Source organism: Topomyia yanbarensis, chromosome 3 (assembly GCF_030247195.1).
Source record: "Topomyia yanbarensis strain Yona2022 chromosome 3, ASM3024719v1, whole genome shotgun sequence".
Classification (NCBI taxonomy): domain Eukaryota; kingdom Metazoa; phylum Arthropoda; class Insecta; order Diptera; family Culicidae; genus Topomyia; species Topomyia yanbarensis.
Window position 1 is genome coordinate 347,672,375 of NC_080672.1, and position 17,308 is coordinate 347,689,682.

Below are 17,308 nucleotides of genomic sequence, written 5' to 3' on the forward strand. Positions count from 1 at the left end.
AACATTAAACGATTTCACCTGCTTCAATTAATTAAGGTGCAAGAATTCTCCTCAATCATCAATGAAATCGTTGCATCAACTAGTAAATTATAGATGGCGCTAGGCTGAACGAGCGGGTGTATTTTTGGCAACCCTCCCGCAACTTGACGTTTAGCCTAAGTTGCATGAAACCATCGTGTTTCGAATGATGTCGCCACCATAGATCACCGTCCACTAATTGCGATACTGTAAATTTCAATGCGAGAAAATAATTCCGTGACGTCTTTTACGAACTTGTTTTCTTTATTTACATTCGGAAGAGGTAATCAAGACAGGGTGGCCAGACCTACCGATTTATCGGTACTCCTACCGATTTTGGTCTTCCCTACCGATTCACAGACGACCCAGGTACAACTACTGATATTTTGTTATTCCTACCGAAAACTACCGATTTTTATTGATTTTGGACACATCCTACTCAATATTCTTTTTTTTTGGGTTGGATTTGGTCTGAGATCTTTGTTGTCAGTATTTTACAATTCTATGTCAATACTACGTTTTTGGGACAACAACCCGGCCTACCGATAAACTTTTAGTGACCCTACCGATATTAAGGAATTCTATCTGGCCACCCTGAATCAAGATGACCATTTCAAAACAGCGCACTAATTTAATATAAATACAAACAAGTTAATTCGTCATTTTAGAGTTTCATAAAAGGATTACAAATTGTGCCGAATGTAAAATGTTAAATGCATGATTGAGTGCGCTTCTAGTGTGAACTTTTTCTTCTCCCGTCGCCCTCAAAATATCTTTCGCAAATGACAATTCTCGAAAGTTTGTCGTTAATCCTTAAATACATTTAGTTTTGTGATTGTCATTTTTCACTTCGCATTTAACAAAGGCGAGATTGACTTCGATTGCTTATTTCTGACAGTATGCGACATTTACGGTGCAAAGGTTTCCACGAAATTCAGAAGTGATGACAGTTGTAAGCATAATATCGATACATAGTAAACGAGAAACTTGTGTAAAATTGTATAAGCTTCAACATTGCTGAACAATAGAATTTGTTATTTGATATAATAAAGCCACTATAGCAAAGTAACTAGAAAAAGGCGCTTGGATCGTTATCGTAACTTTTGTTTTTGCTGATCAAAGACTAAACACATTAGTGAATATGATTTGTATATAATACGTATCACGCAGCACTCAATTCGTCATATTCAGGGCCTGGAACACATTAACTTTATATACACGTACAATGCACTGGCTCTACCTATCCCTTCAACACCTTCTTGTTTAATCGCCGTTACTGCATATTGCTGTATCTTTTCTGTTTGTATTGGCGTTTGATGTGATGTTGTTGATGATGTTTTGGAATTATTTACTTTTTGTTCAAAAGACAATTTCATAATCTTCTTATCGTCGTATCCCGATCAGAAACACATAACAGGAATATTTCAAAACTATATCTCGCATTGTTACTTGTTATAAATTTCTGTTATTTTAACTACTAACAAGACCAAATTTATAACAAAATATGTTACAGAAATTGTTTTCTGTTATAATCTTGTTACTTTATTCTGATCGGGATAGAAGCTCAAAATCGGTTAGACACTACTGAGTTCTAGATATATAAAGGAAAAAGGAGGTTTTGACGTATTTTAAAGACTTGTTCTATAAAAAGTGAAATAATACATAACAAATAGACTAAATACGAAAATTTTTGAACTGGCTGCTTTATGAATGATTTTAGAACAAATCTATCCAATTTATTTATAAATTCAATAAAAATTAGACTTATTGGAGCGATTTTAGTACTGGGGTACGAATGTACCCCACAAAACCGTTTATGAGAGCTCAAAAAAATTTTTTTTACAAAAATCGACAATTTATTATTACTGTGGCTGCCTCGTAAAATTTTCGTAAACAATTTTAAACATTTTGGTATGAAGTAGGGGAATGTGTTCGGTTGTCGGCACACATTTGTTTTCGACTCACAACATTACTCCAATTGCACAATATATGGGAATAAGAATACCAATGGAAAGCTTAAGGCATCAGCAGCTAATAACTGATGAAAGAATTTAATTTATTCTGTCAACATGAAAAATTTTATTAACAATTTCGTAAATTGATATTTTTTTACCATTTTGAAACGACCACATTTTTCAAAATGGTAAAAAAATATCAATTTACGAAATTGTTAATAAAATTTTTCATGTTGACAGAATGTTGTCGGCACCCTAAGAAAATTTACTAAAAATGGAAAAATATGAGTGAAAATCATCAGAATTCAAAGGGAAAAGCAATTTTATTCATTTCAACAACCATCAAAGGCAGTTTGAACATCATTCTTCATCAGAACCACAATCTGTGTTTGTGAAAAATTGGTACGAATATTACACACTGCTAATGCACTGACAGATCGCATTCACTGCAATTGAGTGAGTTTCAGGCAGCCCATTTGTTACCAAAGCTTCAAACAAATCAGATAGAAGCCAAAGGGGGAGAAAGCTAATGGATAATACCCCCCCCCCCCCCCCCCCACAATTTTTGGGTCGTGACAAATTGTTACTGACAATCTGGTATATACAGTACGATCCAGCGGTAAAAACATACCAGGTGGGTTTTCTTTATGTAAATGTAAAACGCTAAACCGGAAGTCGCCTTCCTGGGTTTCAGAATGGTTCCAAAGATCGATCTCTGGTATCTATTCGTAAAACCCGTATTGATAAGGTTATTGAGAACTCAGCATTTGCCACAAAAAATGGGGCGCCGACAACCGATTTTAGTAATCTTTTTAAAAAATTGAACAAAAAAAATTGTGGCGAACTTTTCTGTGCCATTCAATGTTGAATCACAAAATGGAATAAATTCACATCGTAAATATTCAAGGCGCATAATTTTTCGATCGATTTATTTTTTCTATAACACTAAGCAAATCATCATAAAAAACTTTTAAGTAGAGTTTCATTTGTTCAAAAAATATATAGATTGTACAACAGAACATTCGACTCTGTTTGCTTCAGCAATTGGCACAAAAAGATCGTGCTAATATTACACACAAATAATATTTATCAGAATGTCCATGTCTACTTTCTGTCAAAAGTTACGTAGGGGTGCCGACAACCGACCAGTGCCGGCAACCGAACACTTTCCCCTATCATTCCTACACTTCTTCTTCCACTTGCAGATCATGACGGCCAAACTAAGTCTCAAATCGCCGATCACTGGTTCTGATGGTTCGAGTTTTCGATTTGGTCTTTCTCTTTTTTACAAAATTTTAGAAATCGAAAACTGATTTTGATTCTTGTATATAGTTGAAAGTTTCTAATGAACATAACCGATAGACCGGCAAAAATTTTGACTATTTTCGGAACTCTGTTAAATCAAACGGTAATTGGCGTCACATAGCATTTATCAAATATGAGCTTTTGCCGAAAACTCTAGTTCACTCACAAGAGTTTTGAAGTTTGTTTGTGATAATATATGAAAAATAGGCAATTGTAACAAAATGTCAGTGTCATCTAGTGCATCCCAAAATCTGCAGATATATAGCTTAAGGTGTAAGGATCAACTTTGCAGAAGACTGCAAATTGATCCGATTTGGCAGTAAAAAGATATAGTCATATAAAGTTATGTGTTGCCTTTCTTTCTCGCACATGCTTACACAGCAAAAAAAAATCTTGTAACTTTACATCTTGCCAGATGCACATAAAAGGAGCGTCTCAATTCACATAAATTTACATTTAATTACATGTAAAAATGTGAGTTGTTCAGCTTTTCCTGGGTCATTCAATCAGAATTTTACATCAAAAGAGTCACATAATTTAATTTTACATATCAGAATATGTAAAATCCTAGTATCAGACAGAAAAATACGTTGCTACATTATTTAAGTCAAATGTAATTTTAATTTTTTCTAATAGGAATTTTCAAAAAAAAACGGTTGGTCTTCAAAGTTCAATAACTTTATCGGGGAACCTCCAAGCAATATGCAATCTTCAATAAAGCTGTTCGTTATAAAATAGGCTCGTGACGTTTTGAGGTATGCGGAGGTACTGTGGATTGGATTTTTTTTATTGGATTTTAAGTTTTTATTTCCGAGTTTCCATATATATATATATATATATATATATATATATATATATATATATATATATATATATATATATATATATATATATATATATATATATATATATATATATATATATATATATATATATATATATATATATATATATATATATATATATATATATATATATATATATATATATATATATATATATATATATATATATATATATATATATATATATATATATATATATATATATATATATATATATATATATATATATATATATATATATATATATATATATATATATATATATATATATATATATATATATATATATATCTATATGTGTATATATATAATCTCATATTTAGTACATGATCTGTGCATACAATTAGCATTTGAATTAGCAATGCTCCGAAAAAGAAGTCAAAATTGTTGCGGGTCTAATAACCAATCATAAAATCCTAGTTTTCATGATTGAGAAAGACACAATTGCACCATTAGGTGGTTTAAAACAGGTTTTTTGAAGTAGAATACTTCTAGCGTTTCAATATAGGAATCCCGTTTCAAAATTTTCTGCCGGAATTTTACCCGATTTTTTAAACGTGAATATCTGCCGTTGTACTGAATGGAAAAATAAGATTATTACGCTATCTGATTGGAAATATGTACAACAATTTTGTATCCAATTCTGTAGGATGTATAATTACTAAAAATAACGGAAATAATAGATTTTATGAAAGTAGTAATTATCGGACCCATGATTGTTCGGTACAATTCGCTCAAGAAGCAAGCGTTGGTAGGATTGCTTCTTTTTAATCGAATGAACTGGGACACGTATAAAAAGGGAACATAAGAAAAATTCGTTAGTTTGTGTTCTGTCAGCTCGCAATCTTCGGTGGTAGGTAATACATCCCATGACTGCCGCCAGGTGCTGATAGCATTTCATTCTAATGCTGCACTGGCGTGCCAGTTTCATGCATACACGGAAGATACAATGATGACACACCACAAAAAAAGCAGAAAGCTCTTTCTTTCGAAGCTAAATAAATGCATTGGCGATGGGGTGGTTTGGTGCAAGAGAGCCACGCTCTATTGCTATATAAAATATATGTGGCGTCAGGTACGTGTTCAGATAAATTCACCACGGCGCACGTTCCAGAGTGCACCGTGGTAAATTTATCTGTGTATTTCATCTGGCAAGCAGTAGTGCGGGTGCGATTGACGATTAGAAAAGCACTGGTTGTTTCGTTGTGTAAAGAAGATAGTGTTGGTTTATTGGATGCTGATGTTATGATTTTCTGTTAATGATTTGAAACGAGTTACTTTGGAAAGTTTATTTACGAATTTATAGAGCATTTTTACATTACCAGGGGTAACTTAAAATACACGGTCATCGGGAGCAAACTGATAAAAAGTTTTACGTATCATCATGCTACAAACACAGTTAAATAACGACCCGTAAAACCAAATTAATTGCATACACATTAAGCCCGGCTTATTTTATGTGCGGCTTAACGACGCAATGTGCATTTTACTTATTTTGTTTGTGAATATCGCGGCTACACAAGTGAAAAGCTCCATTCAAAGTCATGTCCTGGTACTGAATTCGTTGTCGATTATCATACGTGACAATTGCAGGGTTATTGTGAAAAATTCCACTCTAAGATACCTTCTTGGCTAAGGTTTGAGCATATTATTATCTATGAAAACATGGGGTAAAACGCGCCTCCCAACGAAATATGATCATAGTTTAGCTTTAGAACATTAATAGGGAGAATTTAATAAATATCATTCAACCAACATTTCCCCCTGTAATCGCAATCATAACGCTGGTAATTGTTCCGAATCGCGGCTTTTTCGAAAAGAGGGTTAATTTCTTTTGGAAATGGATCTAAATGGCCTATTTTATAACAAGCAATGACAAAAATTTGGGGGGAAAGCTTTAAAGTAGTTTAAACTGGAAAAATAAGTTGTTCCCATTTACCTTACTAACAATGGCATTGCTCATGAGAAAGTGACGTTAAGGGTGAAGGTAGTGCGATGCGGCTTTGCGGCATAGTCGAGTCCAAGGATTCGAAGCGGCGCAAAGCCGCTGAGCAACCGACGGACGAGGTGGTTTAGATCTTGCTATCGAAGGGTGCAGTCAAACCTGTAATCCACTCGTTTGCCCGGTATACTCAAACATAGGGGCTATCCTAAGCTGACCAACTCCGACGAAAAAATCCGTACGCTTTGCGAACTGTTTGCCTGAGCGTGGCGAACGATTACGCTTCGTTGCGGTATGGTGTACGGATTTTTTCGTCAGAGTTGGTCAGCTTAGGCTATCCCTAGTTTAAGTCCGACTGAGCGTCAGCGAAGTCGGACAGCACTTGATAGAAGCGATGTGGCGTAGCCACATTCGGCACTGACAACATTTTATTTTTGTAAATGAATACTATCCTATTGTTACTAAATAAAACATTGTTAATGCCTAATGTGGCTACGCCACATCGCTTTTTGTTATGCTGTCTGACTTCGCTGCCGCTCAGTCGGACTTAAAATAGGGATAGCCCCTATGTTTGAGTATACCGGGCAAACGAGTGGATTACAGGTTTGATTGCATCCTTCGATAGCAAGATCAAAACCACCTCGTCCGTCGGTTTCTCAGCGGCTTTGCGCCGCTTCGAATCCTTGGACTCGACATCACATTATCTTCACCCTTTACGTCACTTTCTCATGAGCAATTCCATTGTTAGAAAGGTATGTTCGAATACTTTAGGTTTCGATGTACGTGTACCTATATTTCGGTATTTTCACTAGAAATAACGAAATAGCTGGCTTTAATACAACCTATCAGAAGATAATCAAAATTGTAGTATTCGTATTAACAGCTTAAAGTGTATTCTACTTCACTCCGATTATGTCTCTGAAATTACCCACCCATCTTTTTTTTCTAAGCGAAAGTTAGTTGTCTTGGAATTGAAGAATTGAATGAAATCTTGCGTAATTACCTGGGGATCTCACTAGAGTCTCCGGCTACAGCACACTCCTTCGATTTGGTAAATTAATGCTTAATAATGCAACAAATAAAATTTACATTTCCAGATCAAAAAATTATCAAATCATCGAAGGGGCAAAATAAAACCATATTTTTCTAAAAAACATGTCTCCACCCCCCTCGTGTTCTTCCTTGACCCTTCAAGACTTACCGTGGATTGAAATCACAATAGCATAACAGCCCAATCGACCATGAAGGGGAGCAAAATTAATAGCAATTCGGTTACAGTCAGCGTTCATCCTGCCCCGGCGTCCTGCTTGTGAATTAAATCGTACGTGGACGGTCTGAAAGTGAAAACATAAACAACCTGCCCACCCTCCAAAAGTGAATGGCTTTCACCGGAGTTGAGAAAAAAAAGAAACGGAACAAAAAGTCAGTTTCCAGGTTTTGACTCCTACACCGGGAGCAGCGTTCTGTTCTTAGTTGCAGTTGAACTCAACTTATTTCGTTGGACGGGAGGGGGAAAGTCATCTTAAAACTTTCCGTCTTTATCTTAATCCTATCCAAGACGAAAAATATTGCTTCAACCAATGGTATGAATTGTGGATAAGACGCTTTTGGTTTTTGTATTCTTTGATCCATTTGAAACAGTTTTTTTTATTTTTTTGAGGTTGTTTTTAATCTTATTGTTGTTGAAAATATGAAATTTTTGTAGTAAGATTTCTTGTTGAAAGTTCCTATATTCAATAAAAGATTTAGGTACAACCCATTTAATGGCATTTTAGATGTACGACATAGCGCCATGCGAAAACAGGAACGTCAAAAGATTCAGTAACATACATCACGAAGGCAGTAAGCACCGTCCCACATAAACAATGTGTAACTAACCCATCTTGTTAACAATATATCAAAGTCAAACCAATAAAGTAGATTGAAAGATACAAACAATATTCAACTATTGAACAAAGAGTTCAGTCCGAACTACATAGTTTATTAGTTAGCGCAACATACATGACAGTCTTATATTCGTCTAAGCGTTCCAAAGTAACGCCGCCGAACCGTTACCACGCTGAAACAGCAGCTCACTTATGAGATGATGGTCAAGTAAAGAAATATGTATTAAAAAGAAAAAAAATCCGTCGGAAACATGAAAAAGCCACTTGCTTGCACGCGCCTTCCTTCAACCGGGGCTTGAGGCAGGCTTGCGTTGGAACTTTACGAGCTGGTCGTGCAACTATAGCGTAGGTACACTACCTTGCTAGTTGCCACTCTGTTCTCGCGCGATACGGTCGTTCGGTTTCGAAAGACGCGCACGTTGATGCTTTTTGTTTTCGCGCCAGTTCAGATCGAAATCGGTTAGAACATACCGACGGGTTGCGGCAGTGGTTGATTGTGTTGATAATAGTTTTGTAAATTTTGCTAATTGAAGTTATATTTGTTATTAGAAAGTGTCAGTGATTATAGTGGCAGTGTTAAAGATTTTAATCCTAATTTACTGGAGCGTGTGAGTAAAAGCGTTCTAATGCAGCATGAAGAGCGACTTGCGGCATCTCGAAATATCTACAATCATGTTCAATGAAGAAGACGTGCAAAAGTTTAGCAGTTCAACGCCTCCTGAAAGCATAGAAAATAGTTTGCGTCGATTTATTGAACATTTATTTTTACAGAGCTAGGATAATCAAATTTTTGAATGACTTCTAACAGAATAATTTGTTTTAGAAGATGCGAGGTCTTCCAAATTCGTTTAAAACTCAGCAACACACAAGTAATGAGAGTTGGGTGTCTTACCGTGAATTCATATCTGCTAGATAGCCCCGTATGCAGCCTTTTGGGCAGAACTATACAAAGAGAGCCAGAATGGAACAAGATTTGGAAGGTGTTAGATCGAAGTTTATGTTAGAAGGAACAGGAAAGGTTGGAAAAACAACGAGAATCTTTAGCACTAGTGACATCAGCTCATTGCTACTTTTTTTTAAATCGAAATTTATATTTCGAAGCCAAGTTGACTTGAAAGCAGAAAAATCATAGTCCTAAAGGTCACATTTTTGCATTTTACACAAAGAAAATATTTATGTACGAAATTTCATGAAGGGTGCTTTTATAATTTTTTTTTTCAAAATGAATTATAGTGCACAAACAATTACTTACAACAATTGTTTTTTTTTGATAGCACATGGCTTGCGATTTAATGTTTAAAAAAAATGGCCAAATATAAACCGCAACTACGTTTTACCATCCATTTCATCGGTTTAATTTTTTCAAGGACGACCGAAGAAATTTTATGAATAATGCACTCAATGTTGACTCTAGCTCATCAGTTGTTTGCTGGTTGTCGATGTAGACGAAAGACTTGACGTAACACCATAAAACAATTCCTAAATTATTAAATTAATCGTCAAGTGGCAACCAAAGACCATCGCCACACTGTTAAAAATCCGCTGAAGTCCGGTAACAGCGATCTGACGACCATAGTTGGTTCTCCTGAACGGTAATCACAGCAAAAAATTATTGCGTAAAGCTCAAATGTGGGCTTGAAGATCCAGGCATCCGAGGATTGTAAAGTAATCCACCCTGGCAGACAGTAAATCCGAGACGAACAGGGCTCGAGACCAGTCCCTTCGGATGCCTAGAGTGTCGAGCTGTAATAACTGACAACCGTTTTCGTAGCGCGAAAGCTGAAATCTCTTTTGTCAAGGAAGATGTCGGAGTGAAAAGCGACCGGCGGTGGAATAACCAATGCGCAATAGAGCGATTTTGGACAGCAAGTTTTTCGTTATTCGCAAGAGGAACCTAAGCTGTCTTTGTTTAAACATTATTGTCGACGTCATAACAGCAGCCCGTGATCACAATCAAATGAATGTCCGTTGATGAATTTAAGCCACCAACAATCTGGTAGTATACCTAGATGTTATGGGAGGACAATCAGGAACAGCAGCGAGCTAAGTCATGTTACCGTTTCGAGCGAGTTCTTAATTTTTTAATTTAAGTATAATAATATGGGCGGGGATTGTAAAAATTTGTATAGCTACTTTCGGTTGAACAAAGTTTCTGCAATTCGAACAACTTGAGTATTTTCAGAAAAAGAGGGGGAATTAAATGACGGAAATCGATGCACAATGCCATTGTATCAAATCAATGATGACTTTTGCTCATTTAAAATTGAACTAAGTTGTCTATAGTCCTTATTATATAACGCGACGAGTAAATGTCGGAGGCTTATTGCTATCGCTGTCCTAAAAACAAGCGAAGGACTTTTGCTTGTTTTTATGCTTGTGCAAATCTGTCTAAAACCATGGGCATTCAAAACGATCTAAGTAGTAGCACGAAACCGACGCCTGACACAAACTGAAAATCTGTTTTCGATAGTTTTAAATGGATAAAATAAAAACGCCACATTCCATGTCAAATCTTTTTTAAAGTAGCGGAACTGTGGGTGAAATGAACCGGGGTGGGGTAAAATGAACAGGTAGCCAAATGAAGCCAATGTTTACTAAATTTAGAACAAACTGACCTGTCAAGTATTCAAAGGATATAAAAACCATAATCGGCATTAATGTCTGTCGCTGATTTTTGTTTTATAAATAAGTTTATTCAGGCTCAAATGCGGTAACTTAACGAGGCCGATAATTCATTTTTAAGGTACATCGCACGTGTTAGTGGGGGAAGAGAAAGCCGTATTTAGGGGCGGCTTGTCTCCTCTTATGTTAGTAAAGGAAAAAGGTAGGAAGTGGGATACATATTGTAAAATTTTGTAAAATTGACATTCTCGTTGGCTGGTTGATGATTGTGGGGGATATGCACACTTTATTGTAGTGGTTTCCATCCTGTAATCGCAAGGGCGAGGGGAGGGTCGATATTTCGGATGATTATTGGCTCTCCGATGCTGTCATGATGTTCTTGTGACGTGTGTCATGATGTTCTGGATGGACGGTTATCAAGAAAGGTATGCGTCATAGACTCGTGAAGCAATGCCATATTGTAAACACTGGGAGAGGTTGACGAGGTTCTACTGTAAATGAGAGGGTGAAAATGTATTAAACCTGGACATCAATAGTTTTCAAAAAGATGTAGATAAGAAAAATGTAGGGGTGGTCACGGCTTGCCAGGACGTCCCGGACTGGCACATAGGGTGATCTACCTCGGGCCCGAAAGGAATCTATTAGTTGGGCCCTGGCAACACGGTACTCTGCGCACAGCCAAACAACATGCTCGATGTCGTGATAGCCGTTCTCACAAACACAATGATTACTGTCAGCAAGCCCTATGCGACGGAGATGCGCATCAAACGTGTAATGGTTGGACATGAGCCTTGTTCACATCCAAGCCCTTAAACCAAGCATTCGTTGATACCTTCGGGATAATACAATGTAGCCACCGTCCCAGATGCCCATTGAAAGTTTGCCAACTTTCGAGCGTCCTCTGACGAGAGATACTGAAAAATTCATTGAAGCAAATTGGTCTTTCGTAAGTGTCGCCTTCTAATGCGCCCACCTTGGCTAAAGAGTCCGCCTTCTTATTGCCCGCAATAGAACAATGTGACGGGACCCAAACCAAGGCAATCTGGTAAAAAATTTCAGATAAAGCACTCAGATACTCCCGTATTTTCCCCAGGAAATACGGTGAGTAATGGTCTGCGGGCAAGGTGTCAATGATCCCGAGAGTATACTGAATGGCAGCTAATTCTGCGAAGCAGGATCATTGAGTTTGAATGAGGCAGCAAGATTTTCGTTGAAGATACCGAAGCCTGTGGACCCGTCGAGGATTGATCCGTCAGTAGAACATTTTGCCGCAGTCGACTTGATGGTATTTATTATAGAAAATATTTGGTACCACTTGCGAGCGAATGTGATCCGGGATTCTACAAATCTCTTCCTTCATGGATGTGCCGAAAAATACAGATGGAGCAAAATTATCTAAGAGATGAGCACGGTTGACGTTATACGAAGATTCGATTCGATGTTCTGTGCCATGTAATCGAAGTACAAGGACATGAATCGGTTCTGAGAATTAAGCTCGACAAGCTTTTCGAAATTTGCAATCACCAATGGGTTCAAAATATCGCATCGAATGAGCAATCGATACGAAAGGTCCCAAAATCGATTTTTTAGTGAAAGGACGCCCGCCAGCCCTTCTAAACTCATCATATGGGTCGAATGTATGCAACCCAAGGCAATACACAAACAGCGATACTGGATTCTCTCTAGTTTGATGAAATGTATGCTCGCAACGGAGCGAAAGCAGAAACATCCGTACTCCATCATTGAAAGTATCGTTGTTTGGTACAGCCTGATTAGGTCTCCTGGGTGGGCATCCCACCATGTTCCGGTTATTGTACGGAGAAAGTTGATCCTTTGTTGGCACTTCTGTTTCAGATACCTAATGCGACATCCCCAGGTACCTTTAGAGTCGAACCAGACCCCGAGATATTTGAACGTTGAAACCAGAGCAATAGTTTTATCCATTAACTGAAGCTATAGTTTCGCTAGTTCATTGGAAAAATTCATGACCCGTGGTACAAACAAACGCACAGGTAGACGAGCTCCTCCCACTTCAACGTAGCTCGGAAGAGCAAATCCGGCGAAGGGTACGCGAAACGAGTCTGATGGATAGTAATTCCCATCTTCGATGGACTTTGAGTGCAATTGCTTGCACTCCAAAATCTTAACTGATTGAAGGTTAGGGTCCTTAACCCTTTCATGCCCAACTTTTTTCTAGTGCATGCAGGGTTTCAAAACTATTTTTCCTTGTGAACGGTGGGGTCAAGAAACACGAAAAGCCTTTTTTCATAAAGATAGGTGCTTCCTTTGCAGTGCTAGAAGCTGCTCAATTTTTATCTTCCAATGCTCAATACAATTCTCCTAGAATATTTACAATAGTCCAATTGTGTGGAAAATGTAGCCAAAGACAGTCTAAATTGATAAGTTTTATCAATTTTCAATAATATTGCAACATAATGATGATATATGAAAAATTCATTTTCCGTCGTCAACGTAAACTGTTCCTGGCAGCACTGCTCCATCGGAATCCAATCAGACTAATTGCAATAACTTCAGTTCTAGAACTGGTCCTTGCAACTATTAATACTCAAATGAAAAGCAAAAGTCACATTTATTAGCCTTACTAGTTTTTGTGAGCAAATTTTGCCTTAATCAAAAGTTATAGAAGTTTAAAAACGTTGTTGTCCACAAACAACATGGGCATGAATAGGTTAAAGCGGCCAACCCCATCATTCATCAGATCATCGACAGTTAGACCCGCAACACTTACCACACCGTCGATCTCCACATCACGAGAAGGAATGTAGACGCGATACTCCAGCGTAATAAGGCTATTGCTAACGATACCATTGGCCTGTTTCAAGTCAGTAACGACTACGCGCAGTTTATCTGACTGAACCTTTTTAATCTCGGTTACGGCCGAGTAACGTTTTGTCAGCTCCCGTGCAACAGTTATGCTGTTTAACGGTTTATTTTTGGGCCGAAAGTATACCACCCAAGGACCAGCGGATCCATCCTGGTAAACCTTGACTCGGGTGGGGGGGGGGGGGGCGTCTGTGATACATTGGGGGAAGTGGATCGCTCATAACATCATCTGTCTCCGAATCAGATACACGTTCCTCTTCTCCATAAGATTCGTCTTCGGAGGGTGATCCTTCTGTTTGTTCCATTTTGTTGCGGAGCAACACGCTCGACCGCACTACTTATTTAAAAAAAAATCAAAAACGATAAAATAAATAAAAAATATCGATTAGAAAAATAAAAAAAACGAAGCACTTCACCAGTTAGTTCCTGACGAGCTGGTAGGTGAATTGATCCTTCGTTTCTTTTATCCGTCATCCGCGTGACCTTCCCACAGTAGAGAGCTGGTGTAGCTCGTCTAAACAAAGCCGTCTTTCAGGTAAGAAAACTGTTTAGAACCGCACTACACTGCACTGTTTATACTCCAGCCCTTGCTGGGATAAACACCTTCACCGATATCGCCTAACTCAAGGTAATGTTACAACAACACACTCGACTGTAGCGAAAGAGCGTTCGGTTACGAATCTAGTCTTTCGCTGATGTTAAATTCGGAATAAATAGGGATCAGGACAAAATGGCTAATTCGTAACGGCTGTTTGAAAATAAAATTGATTGGAGGGTAAAATGAACATGTTGTAGTGGGGGCAATATGAACCGTCTTGCCACTCCAAGTACCAAACTTCATAATTAGTCGGAACGCTAACCTCAAGTTGCCGTATCTTCACTGTTCTCCAACAGATCACCCGTGAATAATCCCAAGTTTGTAGATGTTTTTCGATGCCACAGGAGTGTAAACTGGTTAATATTACACCACGAAAATTCAATTTTCCCGTGACAAGTTTTTTTGCCTGCAAAATGCCCTATGTGTATGCAATGCTCATGATACGCTGGGACATCAGCATTGCTTGGAAAAGGCTTTCGAACGCTAAGCGTTGCATACATTCAGGACATTTTGCAGGTTCATTTTACCACCACCACATGTTCATTTTACCCACACGCAATAAACATGTCTCAATTTTGGATATGTTTTGAAATCAAGAATGATGTTTGAAAAAATGTGTTTATGTCGAAGTATTTTCACCAAATATGTACAAAACATGTCTAAAAAGAAATATATATATATATATATATATATATATATATATATATATATATATATATATATATATATATATATATATATATATATATATATATATATATATATATATATATATATATATATATATATATATATATATATATATATATATATATATATATATATATATATATATATATATATATATATATATATATATATATATATATATATATATATATATATATATATATATATATATATATATATATATATATATATATATATAAATATATATATACATATATATATATATATATATATATATATATATATATATATATATATATATATATATATATATAGGGTGATTGTGGTATCTCAATCACTTATTAGTTAGTAAATAATGACTTTGCTTAACGTGTTCATTTCACCACCAGTTCCCATACCAAAAATTAGTGTTTAACCGAATGACGGTTTCCACTTGGATTTAAAAACGGCATCAGATACCGTCTTCCACGATTTTCTCGTCAAGCTCTATTCGAAAATTATCGGATCGCTATGATTACAAAAGTTTAACCAGACATCATCATTTTAGATATTAAAATTAAACAAAGATTCTCGTCAGCTACTCGTCAATCTTATTCCAAAGCTGCACAAATTGGTGAATTACAGAGAATTTTGCTCAACCTGACGCCATATTGAATTTTGAAATGTCGTCAGACGTCGATTTATGTCATCTACCCGACAACAAGTAGTGCTTTGAGAAATAATATTAATTCTTTACATCTCTATAAACCGCATTCATAAACTATGAATAAATCTCTAGTTTACTGTGTAAATCAACCAGGACCAGTAGGGGAACGGTGCCTAAGACGGACACCTTAAGGTTAAATAGCAAATTCGACTCATCCATAGATGCTTTGCTCGCAAATTGCTCGTAAATCGTGATTTGAGATCCTGTTGCATCAATATTAGAACTTATACTAATAAAATTTCAAACAGAAATATGTTTAAAATGGTTTTGAAAAAGAGGTCCAAAATCGTCGCTTCTCGACCAATAAATTTTGTTTTCTGTCAGTACATCACAATGTAGCGATAACAAAATATAGCCCAAGGGTATGCAATTTGACGGCATGCTGCTTTGTGTTGGCGTAAGACACATGCCCGTCTTTCCCTACCCTACTTTGTCCATCATACCCAACAAATTTTTAAAAATGTGTCTATATTCAGAATGATTATGTACAGTATCTGTTTTTTCGCCAATCAAGTGTTAAATACCCAGTACCTTAGGCCCACTTAGCAATATTTCCCGAGATCAACGATTTTCAGGTTTTAATCGTTATTTTCTACTATCAAAAATGCATTACCCCGCTGTCGAAAAAACAAATTGGTTTGCTCGTATAACTTATATTTCTCATACTTGATTATTGCAATATCTTACAGAAGCATTTGAAATCTTTTGGAATTGTTACCGTATCATTACACTTTTATTTAATTTTGCAGTTTGTGAGAAACGCAAAGTATCCGTCTTACCCACCGTGTCCTTATTAGCGGACTTTTCCCTACCACAGAGTTTTGGAGTGACCTAGAATGTTAATCAGAATTTTCTTCATCTTAACCCTATCATGCCCAACTTTTTTCTAGTGCATGTAGGGTTTCAAAACTATTTTTCCTTGAAAACGGTTGGGCCAAGAAACACGAAAAGTCTATTTTCATAAAGATGCTTCCATGACAGTGCTAGAATTTTTACCTTCTAATGCTCAATACAATTCTCCTAGAATGATTACAATAGTCCAATTACGTGGAGAACGTAGCCAACGACAGTCTAAATTGATAAGTTTTATCAGTTTTTAATAATTTTGCACCATATCGAAGATATATGAAAAAATCATTTTCCGTCGTCAACGTAAACTGTCCCTGGCAGCGCTGCTCCATCGGAATCCAATCAGACTAATTTCAATAACTTCAGTTCTAGAGCTGATCCTTGTAACTGTCAATACTCAAATTAAAGGCAATAGTCACATTAATGAGCCTTACTTTTTTGTGAGCAAATCTCACCTCAATCAATAGTTATAGCTGTTTAAAAACGTTGTTGTCCACAAACAACATGGGCATGGATGGGTTAATGCATGGAGTCTAAATGAGTACGAACTACATCCACAAACTTCCCAAATATCTCTGATTTTGCCAGTAGCTCATGAAGCGTATATTTCAAAGAGTTCTTAGATGACCATGAGCATTCATGAAACTCGTTACCCACCAAATACCTTTTGGCGTATGTAGATCTAACATGTACTTCAAGAAATTTTCTGGTAGATTGTGACATGTCGGCTGCGTACCAGGCGAGTATCTTTACAAGAGCGCACCTGATTAGCCATAATGGACGATAGGTATAACTGATGACGTTTTGCATATTTAAAAAACACTTCTCATGTGTACTTTCATTTCAAACCCACGCTGTAATTTTTCTTTGCAAAAATATCGACAAACGACTCGGTGACGACTTTGCCTACACATTCTATGTTAAAAATACCTAAACCCTACGTTGAGTTTTTGGGATAATTTTTCTTTTCCTGGTTCTAACGAACGAGCAGCATCAGACAACAGTGATACTTGATTCGCGATCAAAATCGTGTATAAGATTCAGAGAT

The 17,308-nt window shown here is 36.7% G+C and overlaps 1 protein-coding gene across 5 annotated transcripts in view; it reads left to right on the forward strand.

The window, feature by feature from the left end:
* Positions 1-17,308, forward strand: part of LOC131689020 (sodium-dependent dopamine transporter) — a 76,558-nt gene that overhangs the window by 3,125 nt on the left and 56,125 nt on the right. For 3 of the 5 annotated variants that reach the window (XM_058973750.1, XM_058973748.1, XM_058973752.1), the window contains exon 1: positions 8,332-8,559. The exons of the other annotated variants lie outside the window; for them this stretch is intronic. The gene's annotated coding sequence lies outside the window, so the exon portion shown is untranslated. Of the gene's footprint in view, positions 1-8,331; positions 8,560-17,308 lie in introns of those variants that run through there. 5 annotated transcript variants of the gene reach the window in all.